This window comes from Gambusia affinis, linkage group LG17, assembly GCF_019740435.1.
Source record: "Gambusia affinis linkage group LG17, SWU_Gaff_1.0, whole genome shotgun sequence".
Taxonomy (NCBI): domain Eukaryota; kingdom Metazoa; phylum Chordata; class Actinopteri; order Cyprinodontiformes; family Poeciliidae; genus Gambusia; species Gambusia affinis.
This window is the reverse complement of record NC_057884.1, coordinates 104,297-127,573: the sequence shown is the minus strand read 5'-3', so window position 1 is coordinate 127,573 and position 23,277 is coordinate 104,297. Positions and strand designations below refer to the sequence as shown.

Below are 23,277 nucleotides of genomic sequence, written 5' to 3'. Positions count from 1 at the left end.
CCCATGTCCCCTAGGGGGCTCCGTACTACGCGGATATCACGTGAAAATAAAAAGTATGTAATGTTGCTGAAAGTATTTTGTATGGAAGCCCATTTCCGCCATGAAAAAAAAAAAAAGACCAACAGGAAGTCATAATTTCGACTTTCAAAGTCATAATTTCGAGATTCAAAGTCATAATTTCGACTTTGAATCTCATAATTATGACTTTCAAAGTCGAAATTATGACTGAATCTCGAAATTATGACTTTGAAAGTCGAAATTATGACTTTCTGTTGGTCTTTTTTGTCATGGCGGAAATGGGCTTCCATAATTTTGCAATTTTTACAACATAAAATGCAAGAATTAATACAATCTACTTCTGTAGTTTCAAAAGATTTGTAACTTTAAAAGGACGACCTCCAAACACCCAATAAATGAAATTTAAAGTATTTCTATTCTTCAATAAGTAAAAGTTGTGGTTACTTTATTCACTTTTGTTTTATTGAAAATAATTTGCAGTGTTACTGTGTTGTGTACCAACAGATTTGCAAGTTGTGGTTTACTTCATGATGTTTTGGGGACTCATGATCTGGAGCCGGAGCTGTTGAGGGAAGCGGTGAAGCAGTAACTGCCGTCAGAGCAGCACACAGTTTGGATCTGCAGCTTCCCCAAGTACACATTGTGTATACAATAAGAACTTTATACTACAGATTATAAAGGAATATGTTATATTAAGAAAGTGCTGCTTGCATATCATTATCACAAATTTCTGATAACTATTGAGTCGGTATGTAATATATTTTATTAAACTGGGGGTTAAATAAGTGAAAATGAGTAGGAAGAAATTAACAAACAGAAAAGTAGTGGCAAGCTAATTATTTTGTTCTTGGTTATGTATATATGCATTTTCTCTTGTTCTACTGGTTACTTTTGTTTATAAAAACCTGTTTGAAATAAATAACTAAATATGGCTCTTTATATATTTTGAATGTATTTTTGCTTTTTCTTTTATCAGAGACATTCCATGCAACCCATTGATGAGCTGCTCCTATTCCAGATGTACCTGGCTGCAGGTCATAAGGAAAGAGACCTAGGAAATTGGTTTAATATTCACCTTTCTACCGTAAACCGCATTATTTGCTCATGGACCAATTATTTGTGCACTCTTTTGGGTTCTCTATGTATCTGGATTGATACAGAGGACATCTGAGCTCAACTCCCTAATGACTTCAGATATTTTCCTGATATTCAAGTGATAGGAGAAGCAGGAGTTTCACATTTGAGCTCAGTACAATCTACTCTCCTCCAAAGTGAGATGTTCTCCAAATCCAAATCTCACTGCACAGTGAAAGGTCTGATCGGAATGGCTCTCCATGGTGCAGTGACCTTTGTCTCTTCACTCCAATAGGGGTCAATAAGTGACATAAGCGTAATAATAATTCTGTGATCTTGTATAATTCAAGTGTCTATGTAGAGTTTTGGTTTCAGTTGAATATTTTGTAGTTAGAGATGTTTTTATCTGATTAATGTCATTTACATGACTTTGATAAATTACCTAAAGCCAGGTTCAGATGTTTCCTTGCTCTTGCTTGTGTCATTGTTTTTAATTAAGCTCATCAAATCTTTTCTGTAATGAGGTCAGGCTTGGCTAATTTTCTCACTGAGGATATGGCCATAATGGTAGATAAAGGATTCCTCATCTCTGACTATGTGAAGTGAAAGGTATACTGTCGAACTTTTCTCAGCAAAAAAAAAAAAAAAAAGTGTTTCTGTGTCCTTCAGACACAGAAAATCACACATCTGCTTGTGGCCATTGAGCTGGTAAGCCAAAGAGTTAAAGAGAACAAACTCTTTGATTCAGTTATCCCTTTATCTATTGTTGTCACCATTAATGGACTTTTTGCAGTGGCCTTCCTGCTAATCAATTATCAAAACAAACCTCTGGTCAGAGCATGGGCTAAATAAAGTGAATGAATGTGTAGTTCACTTTAGGTGTTTCCCAACCCTTGTCCTAAAGGCATATTGCCCTGATTGCAGTTCAGGAAATGCCTGTTATTCATCAAAATCAGAAAATCTGCAAGCAGATGATAAATTGGAGAAACAACTAAAACATTTGGTAACACTTTATTTGATGGGGTGTGCATAAGACTGAAATAACATCGGTCACGAACATAAAGGAGTTTTTATGAATGTTTATGAATGTTGTCATGAAGTGTCAATCGGTAAATAATGAAACTTTTAATGCAAAGTTTCTGTGAAAGGGTAGAGTGCCTTCTCTGTATTGGGGGGGATGTCCTGCAGTAGAGGAGTTCAAGTATCTCGGGATCTTGTTCACGAATGAGGGAAGAAGAGAGCGTGAGATGGACAGGCAGATTGGTGCAGCGTCTGCCGACAAGCGGGTGCTGTACCGGTCAGTCGTGGTGAAGAGAGAGCTGAGCCAAAAAGTGAAGTTCTCGATTTACCGGTCAATCTACATTCCCACCCTCATCTATGGTAATGAGCTTTGGGTCATGACCGAAAGAAAGAGATCACGGATACAAGCGGCCGAAATGGGTTTTCTCCGTAGGGTGTCTGGGCTCTCCCTTAGAATAGGGTGAGAAGCTCAGTCATTAGGGAGGGACTCAGAGTAGAGCCGCTGCTCCTTCATGTTGAGAGGAGCCAGTTGAGGTGGCTCAGGCATCTGGTTAGGATGCCTCCTGGACGCCTCCCTGGTGAGGTGTTCCGGGCATGTCCCACCGGAAGGAGGCCCCGGGGAAGACCCAGGACACGCTGGAGGGACTATGTCTCTTGGCTGGCCTGGGAAAGCCTTGGGATTCCTCTGGAGGAGCGGGAAGAGGTTGCTGGGGAGAGGGAAGTCTGGGCCTCCCTTCTAAAGCTGCTACCCTCGCGACCCGACCCCGGATAAGCGGAAGAAGATGGATGGAGGGATGGATGGATGTGCTGACTGAGTTTGAAGCCTGGATCTCGAAAGATGTAGGACAAGTCCGCTCAGATACGACGTCAATAAAAAAAGACAAAATGGTGGCTTTGATTCAAAGTCGCTGACTTCCTGTTTGGTTTGGACCATGGCTCCAAGAGACTAGGTCCTGACAAGATACATATGTGTACCAAGTTTCATAATTCTGGGATAAAGCATGGCTTGGGGCTGATTTTTTAAAATATTGTAGGGGACGCTGTGGAGGAATTAGGCCACGCCCATCAAATATTGGACTGCACCCTTACAAAAAAATCCCACGAAAATCACATGTGGAAATGTGTGATTCACATGTGAATCACATGCGATTTTACCACGAAACGTTCCAAAGTCACACGTATTCATGTGCTTTCACATGTGATTCACATGTAAAATTTGTGTGAACCACATGTGATCCACATATGATTGTCGTGGGATTTTTTTGAAAGGGCAGACTTGTCGGGGGTGAATAAGGATCGATCTCAGTGAGTTTGGTACAGCTCGGTCGAAACATGAGGAATCTGGAGCCAAACCTAAGGCAGCAGTGTGACCTGTCACTTTGCCGCGCCGCCACGACCACACCCTCCACTCAAAACAAGATCATCTTGCTTAGGGAAATAGAGCTAGAGACGGAACTTTCCAAGTAAAAAAAAAGTCACTTTCTGTTTTGAGGGTGCGGGGCTTAGAAGATGTCAGACAATGACTTAGGATTGTCAGGGATCCAACTTGGATCACTAGTGCCAATTGACCTTCTTATGTGAAAGTTATAGCGTTTCGTTTGTTTTGGTTAGTACGCCAAGTTCACTGGTCTGCCACACCCCCTGAACATAAATGAAAAGTCAATTTTTTTCAATAACGTTTCAAGCCCCTTGCCTTAACGGCATTCCTAACGAAGAATGAAGCCGATAAGTTGAAGTCTCTAGGAGAAGTTTGTTAAAGCTTGATGTGAGGAAAAATGAAAAATGGCCAAAATTTTACCTTTGACCCAAAAAGGCTGAATTAACCTTTGGCAAGAGGTCTTTATTGTTGATAATTAGTGTAATATATGTAAGTGAATCCTTCCTACCAATATAATTGTTCATATCTCTCCAACGTTTCACTGTATTTTACAGAATTGGATTATCCTCCCTCTTCAAATGGGATTTCTTCCTGCTTGTAAACTCCAACAAATTATAAATAGATTACACATCCATTTTTCGAAAGGCGCATCCTGGCCTTTAACATAATTATGAAACTATTCAATTCTTTCATGACAAGCCCAGTTATAATGTCAAACAACCTTTAGCAGCTGCACAGTTCTCATACTCACCCTTGGTCTTTTGCCTTTGTCATGTTCTGTGTTTTCCTGTGTGTTTATTTCTAGTTTCCTGTGTGTCTGAGTCTCTGTGTTGTCCTGTCTCCCCTTGATTAGTTCCCAGGTGTGTCTCGTTCCCTGATTACCCTCTGTGTATTTAGTGTCACCTGTGTCTCTGTGTCTTGTCGGATCCTCGTCACACTTCGTCGTCCTGTTCGCTGTGTTCTGGGGTTTGTCATTAAATTCATTATTTTACACTCAATCCGGTTCATCTGCATTTCTGCCTCACCTCCACCACCGTAAATCATGACAGCCTTACCATAATAATTTAGAAAAGTCCCTTCCAATCCCTTTAGCTATCTTTTCAGAAATATGGATTGGTATCAGTTGCACTGGATAAAGTAATCTTGGCAGGATGTTTATCTTTATGAAGCTTATACTACCATTCATGAAATTAGCAGACTTATCCATCTTGTAAGGTATCTTTGAATTTCTTTTTGTACTTTAGTCAAATTACTTCTCAGCAATACCCCAAACTAAGCTTTAAATCAATCAATCCCAGATATTCAGATCTTGAATCAGACAAAGGAAATGGGGAGGGAGATGGATAAGGGATTACATCATTAAAACTAATTGGAATTGCTCGTGATTTATCCAAGTTAATTTTATAGCCTGAGGCTGCAGTGAGCCACAATCCTTAAAAATAGACATCAAAGCTAGTAAGGATTTTTCCGGTTTGCCAACACAAATATTAAAGCGGACAATCGGTGTCCTTGTCAGGTAAATCTTTACAATGAAAATTCCAAAGAGATGGAGTCATTAATCAACACACAGGCCTTAGGAGAAAGATAAATAAGTGTGACCTTGGGTATAGTTTTGGTTATGTTTAGAGAACTTTAAATTGTCTTTTTACCAGATCACACAGATAAGTTTGTAAAAATTTTCAGGGGCACTTTTGCAAATTAAGTACAGTTTATTGGATTCACAAGTTCCTTTGGACAAAGATAGTCAGTTTATTTTATTATACAAAAATGACCACATTAAAAATAAAAGTCTATGCTGGCCCTGGAAACCTTATAGCTGGGAGACATAGTTAAAACCCTATTAAATACAGTTAGACAGTTTGGGGGAGGAATAATAATAAAGAAAATACAAATACAACTAAATTCACCTACGTGTTCCCCAACAAAAACACACTCACACTAAAAGCCCTGGTGATACAGCAAAGGAAAGAAAAACTCCCCTTCCTCTAGTCTCCTCAATCCAAATAAAACAGATTGGGACCCAGAGACTGCATCGGTCCTTTTTGTTGTTTAAAACACACCAGAGGGCTAGACAATAAAATCTCCCCTTCCTTCAACAAAACCAGCAAAAAGAAAATACTTCTGATCAATAATAACCATCCCCAAAAAAAGAAAGAAATTCCAAACAAAAACAAAAACTGAAACAGTAGCAGGCCAACTTACACAAAAAAGAGATCAAATAAGACAAGCACCTTAAGTAGCCAGACAATGCTAAGAAACTGCCTTTACATTCTTTAAAGCAAAACCAGTCAAAAGCACTCTGTACAGTACAGACCAAAAGTTTGGACACACCTTCTAATTGAATTCAGTTTAATTCAATTACAAGGTGTGCCTCTGTACGAATCAACAGCCTGGGATCTGAGCTCCTCAGCGATTTAGCTGCTTTTAAATATAACTGCTGATTACCTGTCTTGCTAACAAACCAGCTGCACTCTGTCACAGCGTCTTCCAAATATGTGCAAGAGGAAGAATGTGCAGCACCATACTTCCGGGACAAGATGCCCCGGCTACATAAGTTTAACAAACTTTTTAAAAGCCTCTCTCACAAATTTACTTTAGACCTAAAATAAATGAGGCCACTCAGGGTTCAGGAAAGCTCAGTATCTCAGACCAGCAGCAACAACATAACAAGTCAAGTACAAAAAAACTGCAACATGCCATTAAACAAAGTAACACCCAATAATCAACTTGACAGCTCTGATTGTTGGATTCAGATTGAACGTAATCCTCCTTTTCTTTGACTTTTAAATCTAGAAACCAGTGTTACTGGAAGGAAACAGCAAAAAAACACTTCCACTGTTTAAACTGAAACAAGAAATAGTTTTAACTATGAGCAGAGTGCCCAGTTTGGGGAGCAGCAGAACAGATGTCTTTAATGTTGCAGAACAGAACTGCCATTGTGAGCAACGGCACACCGATCCACACATTCTATGTAATCCACATACTCACAGGGCTTTATCCATTGCCTGGAGGACCTTAGCTGCTGCTTCGGCTGTGTTGAAAGAGAACCCTTTATTATTGTGAGAAAAGCACAGAATGGCTGGGTATTCCATCAGGAACCCAACAATTTTTGCGATCAACTCCTGGCGTACCGAGTTGAAACCTCTGCTTTGTTGGATGGTATTTTATGGAATTTCGTGGTGAATAACAATTTTGTTACATTTGTATTCTACTCTTTGCTTCTCATTATATGTCAGTATCTTAATTTTGTCAGTTGGGTAGTGCAGTCTCAAAATGACAAAAGGCCTCTGTGACATCTGTCCAGCCGAATTCTGTCCTTTGTAGTTTTGAGATTCAGGAGCTCAGGTAGCCATGTTTCAAAAACATCCAGTACATTCTTTCCTTTAGTACCTTCAGTACTAAGGTACTGAAGATCAGTATGTTGTCTCAGTATGAGCGTGTCTCTTGGTCATCCAACTGGGCCAATGTAGTGGCTAAATTGTTCTCTATAGCCAGCAATCTGTTCTGCAGCTCAGCTATATTGTCCGCAGCAAGAAATCACTCTCTGCTTCTTCCAGTCTTTGTGCATCACTCTAGTTTTGCAGCAATAGTGTCCAACCTATCTGAGAACTTCAAAAATGTATATTCCATAATAGCTGCAACCTTTACAGTAATCTCAGTGGCCAGCACAGCGATATCCACTGCTACACTCGCATTAGCTTCCTTTATGTTTTCATCATCAGCTGCCTTGTTGTTGGCTTGCCTTCGGGTATTTCTGTGGGGTCTTGGTTTATCAGTTCTTTCCATCACTGTATTATTGTAGTTTGGGAGGGAAACGGGTACCGGACCAAACAGCAAGATTGGTTCTAAAAATTAAAGTCAATTATATAATTAGGGGAGAGTTGTCCTCGGCCTCAATCCTATCAGTGAGATGTCATTGCCGGAACCAACCATGTTTGATGTTTAGTTGTTGATGAGGTCAGTCTTAAGATGGCGACCAATCGGAGGTTTTGTGAGGAGCTCCAAGACTGTAAGTTGTACCTCGTCAACAGAGACAACTAAACCAAATATTATTATCACTGTTAATCAAGGCATCTTTTATGCATAGATGAGAGGGGAAGATTGAATGAAAAACAGTCGGTGTGAAAATAAATTGTTACTGGAAGACTATCTAGCCACTAGCTTCTAACTAGCTAGCTTGCTTAGCATTGTCTCAATTCTGTGCCTCAGTAGCAAAAAGAGAAGCGAAAAATGTCAGAGATGGAACTTCTTTGTTGCAACAAGGACTCTAACACTTCGAGAACACATTGAAGTCTGCTTATTACACCCATAAAGAGTCTTGAATAAAAAAAAAAACTAAGGTCAGCTAATATCTCAATTAGGACAGTTTGAAAGCTGTACTGGGGCTGCACAGTGGTGCAGTTGGTAGAGCTGTTGCCTTGCAGCAAGAAGGTCTTGGGTTCGATTCCCGGGCCAGGGTCTTTCTGCATGGAGTTTGCATGTTCTCCTTGTGCATGGTGGGTTCTCTCCGGGTTCTCCGGCTTCCTCCCACAGTCCAAAACATGACTGTTAGGTTAATTGGTTTCTCTAAATTCTCCCTAGGTGTGAGTGTGAATGGTTGTGTGTCCTGTATGTCTTTGTGTTGCCCTGCAACAGACTGGTGACCTGTCCAGGGTGACCCCGCCTCTCGCCCGGGACGCAGCTGGAGAGGAACCAGCAACCCTCCCGACCCCATTAGGGACAAGAATGAACAGAAAATGGATGGATGGATGAATGAAAGTTGTACTGGAACTATCTGGTTGCTTCACAGCTTTAGAGCAAAAAATTTACAAAAACACAGAAGTTATCATCAATGTCTGTGGTCAGCTGAAAGTAGTGGAAATCCATGTGCAAAAGAATGAAAATGTGATAAAGGACATATCGGAGCAGATTGTTAAAATCCAGCAAGGAATTGATGATGGCAGTGCACTACAGCAGATGATGGAACCTACAGCTGTAAGACAAGAAGGAAACACCTGTGGCAAACATCAGAGCAGAGGTAATGGATGTGCTTGCATCCGAGGATAAAGAAAAGATGGACTTCCTCGTTGACACCGTGCACAGGGTTGGTGTGCCCTGGGAAAATTCCACTAGGCCTGTTATCATCAGTCAGTTCACTATGCAAACTTCAGAAACAAGATCCGAAAGATCTCCCGAGACAACAACAAAATACTTAAAGAGCAGAAAGAAGTCGGTTATGGCCAAAGGAGGAAAGAAAATGACTGATTAAATAAATGTTGCGTTGCGTTATGCAACAGTGGATGACAAGTGATAGTGTTTCAGTTAATATTTGAAAAAGGTTTTAAAATGCACTTAGAAATTGCTAATGTGTTATATCACTCACAAATACTAGAGAAGAAAGAAAAAAGTAGTTGTTTTTTAACCTTTATCCTTAACTATAAGTACCGTTTCTTTCTAACACATTTGTCAAGTAAATATAAAACTACCATTCTCGGTAGATGCACAAAATGCGTTTGACAAAGTAAATTGGACATTTCTCATAAAAACACTTGGTAAATTTGGTTTTTGACAGTCATTTATTCAATGGACAAAAACATTGTGTAATAAACCAAAAGCAGCCGTTGTAACAATTTAATCTCAACAAATTTCACATTCACACTCAGACAACAGCGCCCACTGTCACCCTCATTACTTACACTTTTCATTGAACCATTAGCAGCAGCAATGCGTCAATACACTAATAGTGAAGGAATTCATACCAATAAAATCATAAAATCCGCTTATATGCAGATGATGTATTATTCCTACAGAACCCAAACAATAATAAATTCTTTAATCCTAATAAAAAATGTATCAAAGTTATTAATAATATTCCAAAACTTCAGACGACACAATAAACTGGAAGAAATCTACCACATTTATGTTAAATGGAGACACCAGTTTTCACAGATCCCTCACCTACCACCATCTTCTGGCCAGATCACTAAGGCATAAAATTCTCCCACAAGCTGTGTTGCACCTTAATTTTACCCCACTATTGGAAACAATAAAAAATGTCTTGAAACAATAAAAAATAGTGTTTTTTCTCTCTTTTTTGAAGTTATCCTTTATTTATTTATTTACTCTTAAGTTCTGTAATATACATTTATTATTATAAAATTATTATTATTTATCTTTTTTTTGTCTTTTTTTCTCCCTCTCTTTTTCACTTTTACCCAAAACATCTGTGATGCTAGGGTTAATTCAGCAACTGTTGGAGCCTTTAAAGAATTAGATTAATTTATTTTTGCTAATGTATTAATGTTACAGATCTGAAGTTATGTGAATGGTAGATCTATTGTTATTTTTTTATTTGTTTTTTGTGCTTGGACCCTCCTCCTTGTCAGTCAGCCTCCTGCTCTGATTAACAGTAGATGCAGCAGCTGAGGTTGTTCTGATTGTTTGGTTAAGGAGTGAGGAGTGAAATAGTTTCTCTACCGCCAAAATAAGGTTTATCTTTCACATCTTATGAAAGTCAACTCTGAGAATATTTCTGTTCTTTTTTATACATAAAGTAAGCTTATATTTTTCAACCAGAAAACTCTCTGTGAGTGCTTTTTGTTTTGGGGTCCCAGAGTAGTTTCCAGGAGGAGGTTTCCGTTTTCTAATGTTGCTGTTACGGCTACTCTGGCTTGCTAACAAGCCTCCAAAAATCAATCATTCAAATTAGAAAATAACTGCAATGGTTAAAAGAAAAAAATCATGTCCTAATCCACATACGTTTAACAAATTCGTTGTTTTTTTTGTGACAACAATAGATTATGTTCTGTGTTTTGTCTTTGTTTTGAATGCATCCGTTTTATGTATACCTCCTGGTTTGTTTTTTGTTTACCTGGTTAATTTATTTTTATTACTGTTATTTGTTCTATAATCCAGTTAATTATTTTATAGATCATTCCCCCTCTCTGCTGTTTGTCAGTCTGTAATATTTGTTATATGTGTACTAATTGGTGAATAATAAACAAAAACACCTGCTGCTACTGAAAACAAATTGACAAGTTCTAGTATTAAGGCACTAAATTTATGTTCTCTTATTGTAAGGGATGTATGGGATGGCACAAAAAAAGGCTGTTCTTTTACCCAAGCATTTAAAAAGTCAAACACTCAACTATTGTCTAGTACACAATTTATATTTGGCCAACTCCAAGACCACTAAGTCTTCTTAAAATATAGTCTCTGTGAACATTTCTTAAAATATAGTCAGTCGGGGCGTGGTGTAGGGGATAGCGCAACCCACATTTGGAGGCCTATAGGCCTCGACGTGGCTGTCGCGGGTTCGATTCCCAGACCCGGCCAACATTTGCCGCAGTCTTGGGACATTTGCACAAAAGGGACACTAGAGCCCATAAAAGATCCCCTGGAGGGGTATATATATATATATATATATATGTATAGTCAGTGATTTTAGCAAAGTTGAGCTGACTGTCCAGGATTGACCCAAGGTATTTCAAATTTGCCACAGTTTCAACAGGTAGCCAGTGGTCTTGTTAAGGTCATATAATTAGCTCTATATGGTTAGTAAAATGAAGAAAGTACAGGATTTTGTTAGTTATTAATTCTGGCATTACTCCCACAGTTAAAGATATATTCTCTAAGGAATTTGTGGTATCTTGATTTAAATATATGTTTGTTATTGTGCCACTAGAGGCAGTAGCAGATGTCAACGGATACGAATAAAGAACACATTTAGAAATAGTCAGAAAGGTAGGGAATATATTAAAGGTCCACTATTATGCAAAATTCCGTTTTTGCATGTTTCCATACTAAGTATCTCCCATACTATGGGAGATACTTCATATGTAGTACACATAGATACATAGTATGAAGTATCTCCCGTTTTTGGGGAATGAGTAAATGATCTACTGGTGACTGCAAAACAGCCCGTTTCAAGAACCTCTAAATTGTTGCATCACAATCTGTTACCTAGAAACATCAAGCCAAGTCCAGCCCCTCACCTGGCAACCCAGGCGCAACTCCACCTATTTTATTTCCTTGTTTTCAGCCTTTTAGTGGCTACCTGATCTTCCTCTTTTGTTATTTTTGATGTGAGCCTTTAATTTTGAGTGTCAGTGACCGCACGTATAATGGGGACAAAAAAATTTTAGTGTTTTGAAGAGTATTTCCAGAAACTTCATTTCGCCCAACTGTGGCAGAAAATAACCACACAGTTTTTTTTATCTCTTCAGTTATCAGTTTTCTAATTTAGCTTAATGCATTATTTGCTTGGGCTGGACAGTGGCGCAGTTGGTAGAGCTGTTGCCTTGCAGCAAAAAGGTCCTGGGTTTGATTCCGGCCCGGGGTCTTTCTGCATGGAGTTTGCATGTCCGGGTTCTCCAGCTTCCTCCCACAGTCCAAAAACATGACTGACCAATTAATCTAAGCTTTAGTGTGCATGTGGGTGGGTGTGTGTGTGTGAGTCCGCATGGTTGTCTGCAACAGAGTGGCCATCTGTCCAGGGGACCTTGCCTCTCGCTCGAAACGTTTGCTGGAGATAGACACCAGCAGCCCTCCTGACCCCACTAGGGACAAGGGTGTAAGAAAATCTGTATGAGAATAGTTTCAGTACTTTTCCCTCAATATCATAATACTGTATATTTATATTTATATTTATTTCGCCTATTTCGTTTAAATCATTTAAATGGCTCTAAAAGGTAGATCTAAGGTTGTTTGTCTGAAGTAAACAAGATTATGATCCAAGATTTGGTAGATCTAAGAAGGTTGTTTTAAAAATATAAAAGTAATCAGGAGGAGTATACATTATGGGCAAGTGAGTGAGGTGTGAAGTCTCAGCCTGTAGGGTTCAATTTTCTTCATGTGTCCACCATTCCCAGTTCATTCATTTATAAATTTATTCTATTACCTATATTTTAGTTGTCTGCTCTCCCATTGGATGAGTCTATTCTTGGATCTAATCTCATGATGAAGTCACACACACACATATTAACATTTTGTAGCTTTTAGGACAATGTCAAAAGGTGTTTGTAGACTCAACATTTACTTCCAGGTGGTATATAAACATTAAGTAGACTAGCTCAGACCCTATTTATTTTCCCAGGTACCATAAAATATCTGCCTGCATTGTCTTTATGACAAAAATATATTCAAAATTGACTGTTCTGGATAGCAGAACAGTCATCTTCCTTTTGCTGTCCTGAACAGTGCAAGAAGAAATTTATCTATTGATTTATAGATTAATAGTTTTTTTTTTTTTTTTCATTCCCCACCAGGGGGTCCTTTTTGTGGGCTCTAGTGTCCCTTTTATCATAGTAGGCTGACAGGAGAGGGGGGAAGACATGCGGCAAATGTCGTCGGGTCCGGGAATCGAACCCGCGACGGCCGCGTCGAGGACTGGGGGCCTCCAAGCGTGGGGCGCGCTGCCCTCTACGCCACCGGAGCACGCCCCATAGATTAATAGTTTTACTGGACAGAAATTACACAGAACAAAACTGGTTTTTAGTCAAATCCTAATGAGTCAAACTGAAAGTGTAATAAATATATAAAATAAAATCTAATTAAAAATATAAATACTGTTATTGTCTGAAAAATATATTTCTTCTTAGTACTAGATCTGGTCCCAACAAACCCATGGCACTTCAACAATGTTATTTTACCTTTTAACTGAAAACAATGTGTTTATTTTTGCCATATATTCCAGTGTATTAATTATTGTTCAAAACGTCTTGCCATATAGGTTTATTCCTCTGTATTTACTTTAGTTTCTTAGTTTATTCTTGCATTTTGTTCTTCATTCATTTTCATTTAGTTTTCTTTGATTAAAACTGAGGTCAAAAACTAGCAACAGGAAAGAAACTAAAGAGGATATAACCATAAACCAAGAGAGGATGAAACTAAATATTTACTATTAGACTAGGTATGTTAAATTTAGAGATTTCAAAAGTTATATTTAAATACAATATAATTATTGTCCTCTTCTGTTGTGTTACTGTGTTGTATACATATGTAAAACAAAAGGGTGAAAAAGGGAAATAGGAGGTAAAAACTGTATTGGACAAATCCTGAGCTGATATAAGAACATGTGAAAACAAATGTATTTAAATGTCACACTGCTCATTAAAAAAATTCACTGAGCTAAGAGTTATTGCCAATATTTCTTATGTTCACTATTTAAAAAATTAAAAACAAAAGCCTTCTGGTTAATTACAATTTTTGCATATACAATGAATGAGTAGTCTGCCACAGAAAACAGTTAGGAACTATGAAAATATTCAGAATTTGCAGCAATCCTACATCAAGCTAGTTGAGAATAAATAATTGTGTTTTCCTCTCTCTTTTAGCTATTAGCTTTGTGCATGTGTGCTCTATGTGTGTGCTTGTGTGTGGTGTGTGCATATACAAGCAAGCAAAGGTTAAAGGAAATGGCACACTAGGGAATGACCTCTTTAGGGCGTAGCTTAGACAGAGGCAAACAAAGAGAACTAGAAACTGTTAGTACGACTAAACTGATGCAGAATGGCATCTAAATGGAATTCATGAATTCAACTCTTCTTCAGCCTCATCAAAAATCTAAATTGAGACAGAATAATTCTCCACAAGCTGCAGACATTACAATTTAGTTATTCATATAAAACAACCAACCAGCTGCAGTAACATGATGAAAGTCTACTTTTTTCTTCTGAGTACTTTCACAGGAAACCAGCCATACACATGACATGATCACTCACAGACAGCAACAGCTGAAGAACTCACCATGGTGGATTTGTACGTCACCCAACACCTGTTGATGTGAGTTAGGCTGGGAGTGACTCCAACTGCTATTAACAAAGCTGTCTGCACAATATGCTAGAAAAGAGGAGACAGACATATAACAATGTATTTAATTGAAGCTTTTTGTTCTCCCTATTTTTATGCTAATGATTAAATAAATACTATCTATTTATATAGCACATATCACAGACATTAAAATTACAAAGTGCTTCATGAAGGCAGACAAACAACAAAAATATAAAAATATACATTAAATATAGCAGTCTGAAAAGACAGCTAAAGACATACTGACAAGCTTTTAATTAAAGAGTCAATGGAGTTCATTTATGCTTACGTTATTCAAAATCATTTATATTCATAAATAATATAATAGAATAAATGGATGCTAATTGTGCTTTTGAGTTTTTCTCATTGGGGTTCCACAGAACGTTTCTATAAAATGTGTGCAACTATGTATTATTGTTTTATGGTCATGAAAAGCAAACAATATATTATCAGGCCCCATTGACAAGATGTGTGGCAGAAGGACCAAACTGTGTGTGCATGAGGGAGACACTAGTACCAGTTTAACTGATGGTAGTGTTCAGTTTGTAACCTTTACTCTATCATAACAATAACTTTGCATTGATTTCTGTTCATTCAAACTGAACATAAAACAAAACTTCCCGATTTTTTTAAAAGTATTGTTATAATCACTATCTGAACTCAAAAACGACTCCCTGATTAAATTATTATACTGTTTTAACATGGTTGAAAAATATTTATACTTGTGAGCAAATATTTAGAACATTAACAGTGTTTGCAAATGTGTTTCCTCAACTTATATAATGTTTCATATTATATGAAATAGGTATATATGAATAATTATTCATATTTACCTATTTCAATATAGGATTTGACAGATGGTCCACTTTTAGTTTTCTGTTTAACACTAAATGTAATGATAAAAGATACAAATGTATGAACACAAAACATATCACCTGGCTGCACAGTGTTCGATTCCCAGCCTGAGGTCTTTCTGCATGGAGTTTGCATGTTCTCCCTGTGCATGGTGGGTTCTCTCCCGGTTCTCCGGCTTCCTCCCACAGTCCAAAACCATGACTTAGGGTCTCTAATGTACTTAGGTGTGCTGATTGTTTGCCTGTGTATCTCTGTGTTGCCTTGCGACAGACTGGCGACTATCCAGGGTGACCTCGCCTTCTGCCCATTGACCGCTGGATATAGACACCAGCATCCCTTACAACATTATTAATGATGTGTCACAACATCTGCGACAGACTGGCGACCTGTCCAGGGTGACCCTGCCTCTCACCCGGACGTTAGCTGGAGAGGAACCAGCAACCCTCCAGACCCCATTAGGGACAAAGGTGAATAGAAAATGGATGGATGGATGTCACAACATGTCAATTTATTGACATATGTGAAGGTTGTTATCCAGGTAACATAAAATAGTTAATTCATCACAATATTTTTATAGCAACACTATAGACCCTTTAGTCACTGAACAGATTTTTAGAAACCTGTCCAACAAAACCTAGAGTCCTGCTAATGACCTCATTATTTGACTCAGGTGTGTTGAAATACAGTCATATCTAAAAGGTACAGGACACTGGACTTCGACGCCTGGAGTTGCCCAGCCCTGATGTATAGAACATACATGTAGTACATATGTGACAACCTTGAATGGGTTTTCTTTAAAATTTTGAAACCATGATAGTCAAGGATGTCAAATGTATTTTCAGTTTGCAATGAATGGTGGAAACTAACAACAGGCTTGCTCCAGGACAATTGAACTTTTGAATTTTGTCCCCTCCTTGCAGTAGAATGTGCCAGAGTGCTTTTACAATTCAACAAAAATTTATGGGAGGGTCAGACAAGTCAAATATTTAAAAACATTTTCTTATTTTAATTTGCAATATTCTAAAATAGAAGATGTTAAAACAAAATCTATTAGTACAGTTTTTAACCATAAAGTCGGCTGAAGTAAAAGAAAAATATTTCTTAATATCAGGGGAGACTGAGGCTTATCAGTGGGGGAAGCTGTGGGAAAAAGGAGGAATATATAATGAAGAAAAAGAGATGACTCTAGACCGACAAAAACACAGCATACAAGAAAAAAGATACTCCAACAAAACAAACAATACTTGACACCGCCACCAGGGCTCACCACCGCCACCACATGGAACCTCAGCCTCTGACAAAAATATACAGAAACACCTGAATAAAACAATAGTGCTGCAGACGATCTTCATTCTCCACTGCTATATTGTATTTGTTGTTGTGACACTAAGTTCCTGGGGATGCATATAACACAACCTTGTGTTATATGAGCAGCAGCGCCTTCACTTTCTGAGATGAATGAAAAGAGTTTCGTTCCTCCCTCCCATCCTCTCCATCTTCTACAGAGGAACCAATGAGAGCCTCCTGACCAGCAGTATTTCCATCTGGTCTGGGAGCTGCAACTTGTCAGACTGGAAGTCTCTGTAAAGAGTGGTGAAGACAGCGAAGAGGATCATTGGGGCTCCACTCCCCCCTATCCAGAACATTGCACACAGACTCTGCTCAGCCATAGCAAATCAGATCCTCTCTGATTCCACCCATCTTCTCCATGGTCTGTTCATCCAGTTAGCATCTATCAGAAGATTCCGTAGCATCTGCTGCAGAACAGCCAGACTAAAGGTGCATTCAGACTGGATAGTCTGCCAGACTCAGTTCTATTGGGGGCTAAAATTGCAACATTTGTTACATTTTCAGAACTGCAGTTCACATTCACTGAGGCAAATGACTAAAACTAACTGAAAAACCTGTTTCCCCCCGTTGCCTGTGGTGGTGCTGCACCAAGAACTACTGAAGGAATCGGACACAAAATCCTCTGAAGAAGACACAGAGCACAAGTACTTTTCTGTAAACAAAAATGGAACCGCGTGAAGTTTTAGGATTTCTATTTTTTCTGTGGGCGCATGTACCAAACAAACAACTTTCAATGATGGACTCGGGAAGAGGCTAAGATGAGTCAGGGCTTTTAACTCCTCTTCACTCCACGCCTGACCACGGGCCATTTTTTTCGCTAATGGTGAAAACACGCGTTTATTTTGATTGTATTTACCCAGATTGCCCTGCACTGTAGTTAATTTCCTGCTTTTGGAACGGTCTCTAGTCAGGTTGCATTTAGAAAGATTTTCTACAGTTTTAGAATCCACTTCAACCATACCGAGACCAAGGTTTTCAGACGGATCAGAGTTTGGTTTTTAAGTCTGAATTGGAATTCAAATTTGCATTCAGATCTCCTCAAAAACTCTGAATTCCTAGACAAACAGATTAGAGTCTGATTCAGGACTTTAATCCTGGGTTGGTCTGAATGCACCCTATGAAATAGTAACCTGCCATTGGTCATCAGATTGGTCAACACCAAAATACCCTCACTTAGACTGTTTGAAAATGCTGAGTTACATACGTATTTATTTATATATTTAAAGGCACATTGATTTTTCTGTGTGCTCTGGCGGCCAGGTGTGGGGACATTTTGTTACCAATTTGACTGTCTTTGTGCAACGACAATAAAATGAGTATATATTTTCCACATGTTATTATTGCAACATCAAAAACAAAGTAACTTTCATTTGATTATAATCTTATTTCATTATTTTAAGTTTCAATGTATGCATTCTTACATTATTTAATTGACCTTTTGTGCACTTTACAAAATTATATATTCTTACAGGAAGCACCTTTCAACAAGGTAATTTCACTTGGACTAAATATAGATAGAAATCATATCTATTATGATTTCATCACGTCATATGATGTCATCACTGACTCGAGCATGTCAGTGATGACTGACTCATCCATTGACTGAATTAGGTGTAGATATAATTAGCTTATACATTGAAATCAGGGCTTCTGTTCAGTCATTTTTGGATTACAGAAAATACATGTATTTTTTTCGTTTCTAATTTCATTTATGTGTGAGTGAGCCTTTAATAAATCATACTTGTGAATTAGTAATTTTTTTTTAATTTATTGAATATTTTTTAAATTACTAAATCGTAGATTTCAATTCAACAGACTGTGGAAGATACGGGAAAGATGAGCTACAGAAAGCCTGAGCTTTCTCTTTCGTGACGTCACGAGTTTTTCGCTCAGTGCTGAGTGAAAACAGCGCTGCAAACTTCCAGGGCTGCAGCTTGGAGCTGATGTGCATCGTCTTTATTTAGCAGCTGGGTAGATCGCGATCATTGACACAAGCTCAAGGATAAATAAGCCCAGACTTTAACGTTTCCCGGTGAGTTGAAAGTTTTCTCTAAAGTTTGGACGTGCTTGTATGGGAAATCTCTGGAGGACAAGACAGGCGGAGACACCGATGGCGACTAATTGTGAAATAACAATTGTGACATTGCGACAGAAAAAACTTTTCAGAATACAAATTAGTACGTACATACTTAAAAATATATATATTTCCAGAACTACAGACTCAAAGATGTTTTGTTCAACTCTCTCTCTCGCTCTCATATTCAGGTTAGTGATACAAAAACCGCCGCTTCTCCTGCAGACGGAGAAGTCCTTCTGCAAGAGAAGATATATATATATATATATATATATATATATATATATATATATATATATATATATATATATATATATATTTTTTTTTTTATTTTTATTTTTTTTCTGTGTGCTCTGGCGGCCAGGTGTGGGGACATTTTGTTACATCATGTCATGGAAAACTGGGATGCATTCCATGCCATGTTCATTACGAAACATCTCACTTGCACTGCTGAACCCGGTTTCTTAAGCAGAATTCTTAGGGAGTCATCATAAGCAACCTTATGCTTCTGCATGTTAGCTTTTTTCATTCTGTAGATCGATTGAGTTTTCTTTCTAGATGAAAGTTTAATTATTTCCATAATTTGTGTATTAGGTTCTATAATGAGTTGTTCCAGGTCATATTTATTTTGCATAAGAAATTTTAATTGAAGATATTCTAAAAATTGAGTATCGTCTAGTTTATATTGTTTAGTTAATTCTGAAAATGAAAGTAATTTACTATATCTAAAAATATGTTCAAAATGTGTAATGCCGTTAGAGACCCATAAGCTGAAAAAGAGTGTTATTTTTATTTATTGTAAGGGTCTGGATTGTTCCAAAGTATTTTGAGGTGGTAAAATTCTAGTTGATAATATCATTGAATTTCCACCAAAGTGAAAGAGTGTCTAATAGTTGGTGATTTAAAGCAACCATGTTCCTTAATCACTTGACTAATGAATGGTAAATCCGATAGTATGAAATTAAGATTAAATAAATCTGACAATTTATTTAATTGTCAGATTAAATAACAATTAAATACCTTGGGATATTACATAATCCCAAGGTATGTAATATGAATTGTTCATAAAGGAAAAGGTATAGTTTTGATTGTCTCATCCCATTTAAAATTATTTAAAAGAAGAACTGCAGATTTATTCTAATTTATTGAGTAATTAGATATTTTTGAGAATTAATTAATCTGACTGTTTCAGTCATTGAAGAATATGCAATAAGAAATCATCGGCATATAAACAAATTTTATATTCTGTTGTGTTAATTGGAAAACCTTTAATATGAGAGTTTTGACAAATTTCTGCTGCAAGGGGTTCAATGAAAATGGAAAACAAGGATGGAGAAAGTGGACAGCTCTGTCTTGTGCCTCTTTGAAATTATATTGTTGATAGTAACAAAGAATTTCATCTTACAGTCACTGCTGGTGATTTATAGAATAACTTAATCCAGTTAATAAAAGAATTTCCTAATCTAAACCTTCTTAATATTGAAAACAGAAATGACCAATTTACTTTAACAAATTAACAAGATTCGGCCATTGTAACTTTGGATGCTGAAAAAGCGTTTGATAAAGCCATTAAGTTCAACAATCTCCATTTATTATACTAGTTTTAATAAAACCAGTTTGATCAGGATGAATGAAGGATGAGATGACTTTCTCATTTCTGATTGTTACTGCCTTTGTGATCATTTTCATATCTTTATTTATCAGTGAGAGTGGACGATAGCTAGAGGTGACCATAGGATCTTTGGCAGGTTTAAGAAGAATGTAATAGCAGCTGTATTTAAAGTTTGGGGAATAATAAAGTGTTTTTATTTCTTGTATTAATTTGAGATTTATTGGATTAAATCATATCCCAAAAATGTTTATGAAATTTAGCTGGAAAACTGTCTGGTCCTGGTGCTTTATTGTTTGGCAGAAAATGTATTACATTGGTTAATTTTTTTTCTGTTAATGGAGCTTCAAGCATACCAATTTATTCATCCGTCAAATGCAGTAGATCAATATTGTTTAAAAAAGAGTGAGGAAAATAATCCTTGTCAAGAAGAAATTCAGAATACAATGTGGTGTAAAAATCTTGAAAAACATAATTTATTTCTTCCAGTGACTGGATCAGTTTCCCTGCTGAATCTTTAGTAACAGAAATTATTATTATTTTTTTTGTTCTTTTTCAGTTGATTGGCCAAATATTTACCAGATTTGTTACTACAGTGAAAGTTGTGTTGTTTAAGTTTCTGTAATAAAATGTTAGCTCTCTTGTTTACAAGCGTATTTAGTTAATATCTTAGTTGATGTATTTTCTCTTCAGTTTTTTTCTATTGAAATGCTTATTTCCTCTAAATTCTTAATTTTGGTCTCCAGCTGAGTTTGTTTTTCACTTTCCTCCCTTTTCTTATGGACTTCATATGCTATGATCTTGCCTCTTAATGCAGCTTTCCCTGTTTCCCATATCAATGATGTTACAGTATTTGGTGACTCATTTATCACGAGGACGGATGCCCATTTCTTTTTTAGATATTTATCAAACTTTTGGTCTTCCAATAGTGATAGATTAAGGTGCCATCTACTGAAAAACCTGGGAGGTTGTTTTTCTGCATTCCAAGAGACATACACTCACTGATCTCAGTTGAGTGTATATTAGTGTTTGTTATGTTTCCCATTAAGGAACTGCTTATTAGAAACTTATCAATCTATGAATATGAATGATGGACAGAAGAAAACAAAGTAAATTCTTTGGAGACTGGATGTGATGATCTCCAGCCATCACTAAGGTCAAATTCACTCATGTATTGTTTAATTGTTTCTGATTTCAGGGTTGATCTATAATTTGATCTTGTTTTCTTATCAAGGTTTGATACTGTATTAAAGTTCCCACCTATTATTATTTGTCTGAAAATTCTGAAAATACTCTGAAGACATTTTGAAAAAATAATGGGCTGTCTGTATTTGGACCATAAACATTGGCTATTGTTAGTGTCTGATCGTACATAGATATATCAATTATTATACCCTGTTGTGAGTCGGGGTTTTGGGTTTTGTGTGGGGTTTCCATCTCCTTCCACCTGTTCAGGTTCTCTACCAGATGGAGCCTTGGAGCTGCTGTCACCAGAGGGCAGATCTGCTAATTATCATACACACCTGCAGACGATCTGTCATTTTCCTGGCTTTAAGAGGAGTAAGATGTCAGTCTTTCAATGCCTGAGTGTTCACCTGTAGTGGTACTCTGGCCACATAGTTTGCCTTATCTGTGTTTTCTCTAGTTCTTTGTAGATATTTTTTGGGCTTAGCCCTCTGATCTCATTCCATGGTTCTCATGGCAAAACCTGAGCTCCACTTCCAGTGTCCTTTGGGTTTCTCTCATGAGTCTCATGATCATCTGACCTTTTCCTGGTTCCTACCTCCATGACTGATGTTGTCCTAGCTCCTTTTCTTCAAGCACCCGTGTTACCTGTCCGCCCTCCAACCTCAGCACCATGAGTGGACCACTGTCCACTCACATCTCTACATACTCTACTTCCAGTGTTCCAGTCTTCCCCAACTCCCCAGTGAAAGAAAACCCACAGAAGACCCATTCATTCATAACTGTTTATCTATTCAATAAAACTTTTTTCACTTTTTATTTTGCCTCTCTAGAGTTTTTCTGCATGTGGGCTAAAAGCCTTAAAAAACCATGACAGAACACTCAGGCCAAACTGACCAAATAGACACTCTTGGAAGAGCTCTATCAGAACAGAATCTGTTACAGAATCTTCAACTAGCTTTGATTTGATCAAATTTGATTCCGCATTTAAAAGCGCCTTTTCTCATGCCCTCAATGATCCCATTAAAGATGAATTAGTCACCCTTGATGAACCCAGCTCTCTTAAATTAATTTCTTAGGTGGAGTGAGACGATGTGGACCAGGACTCAATGTGTAATTTGGACCAGTTGATACATGGATTGTGTTGTTGTAACCAGTCAAAATCTGTCTCCTTTCCGCTGTTCCACCCAGCTCCTCATCCACCGTGATGAGGTGGATCCCCCGGACCTCTCACTCATACCAACTGAATATCATGAGCTCTCTCTAGTATTTTGTAAAAGCAAAGCTCTTTTCTTACCTTGTCACCGCCCATATGACTATGCCATTGATCTCATGCCCAGTGCTCCGTTACCTTCCACTCAGTTATTTAACATTTCACTCCCTGAAAGAAAAGCCATGGAGACTTACAAAAGAGACTCACTTGCTGCTGGCATTATTCGCCATTCATCTTCCCTGTTAGAAGTGCGTTTTTTCTTCATAGGTAAGAAAGACGGATCTCTGTGTCCTTGCATTGACTACTGAGGCCTTAACCAAGTCACTGTCAGAAATAATTATCTGCTTCCTTTAATCTCCTCTGCTCTTGAACTGGTTCATGGCGCCACCATCTTCACCAAACTTGACCTTCGCAACGCCTACCACCTGCTCCCTGTCTGCCAGGGGGATGAATGGAAAACCGTTTTCAAAACTCCCATAGGATATTTTGAGTATCTGGTGATGCCATTCGGTCTCTGCAATGCTCCCACATTCTTCCAAGCCCTCATTAATAACATCCTCTGAGATTTTCTGAACATATTTGTTTTTGATGACATTCTCATATACTCCAAAACCCCGCCAGAACACAGAAAACATGTTTGCCTGGTTCTTCAACGCCTCCTTGAAAATAACTATACTATATGTCAAAGCAGAAAAGTGTGAATTCCATAAATC

General features: G+C 37.7%; 1 protein-coding gene across 1 annotated transcript in view; it reads left to right on the top strand.

The window, feature by feature from the left end:
• Positions 1-18,397: 18,397 nt before the first annotated feature.
• The window catches only part of LOC122819351 (multiple epidermal growth factor-like domains protein 10), a 60,646-nt gene continuing 55,766 nt past the window's right edge, over positions 18,398-23,277 (top strand). The window contains exon 1 of the mRNA XM_044096021.1: positions 18,398-18,515. The gene's annotated coding sequence lies outside the window, so the exon portion shown is untranslated. The remainder of the gene's footprint in view (positions 18,516-23,277) is intronic.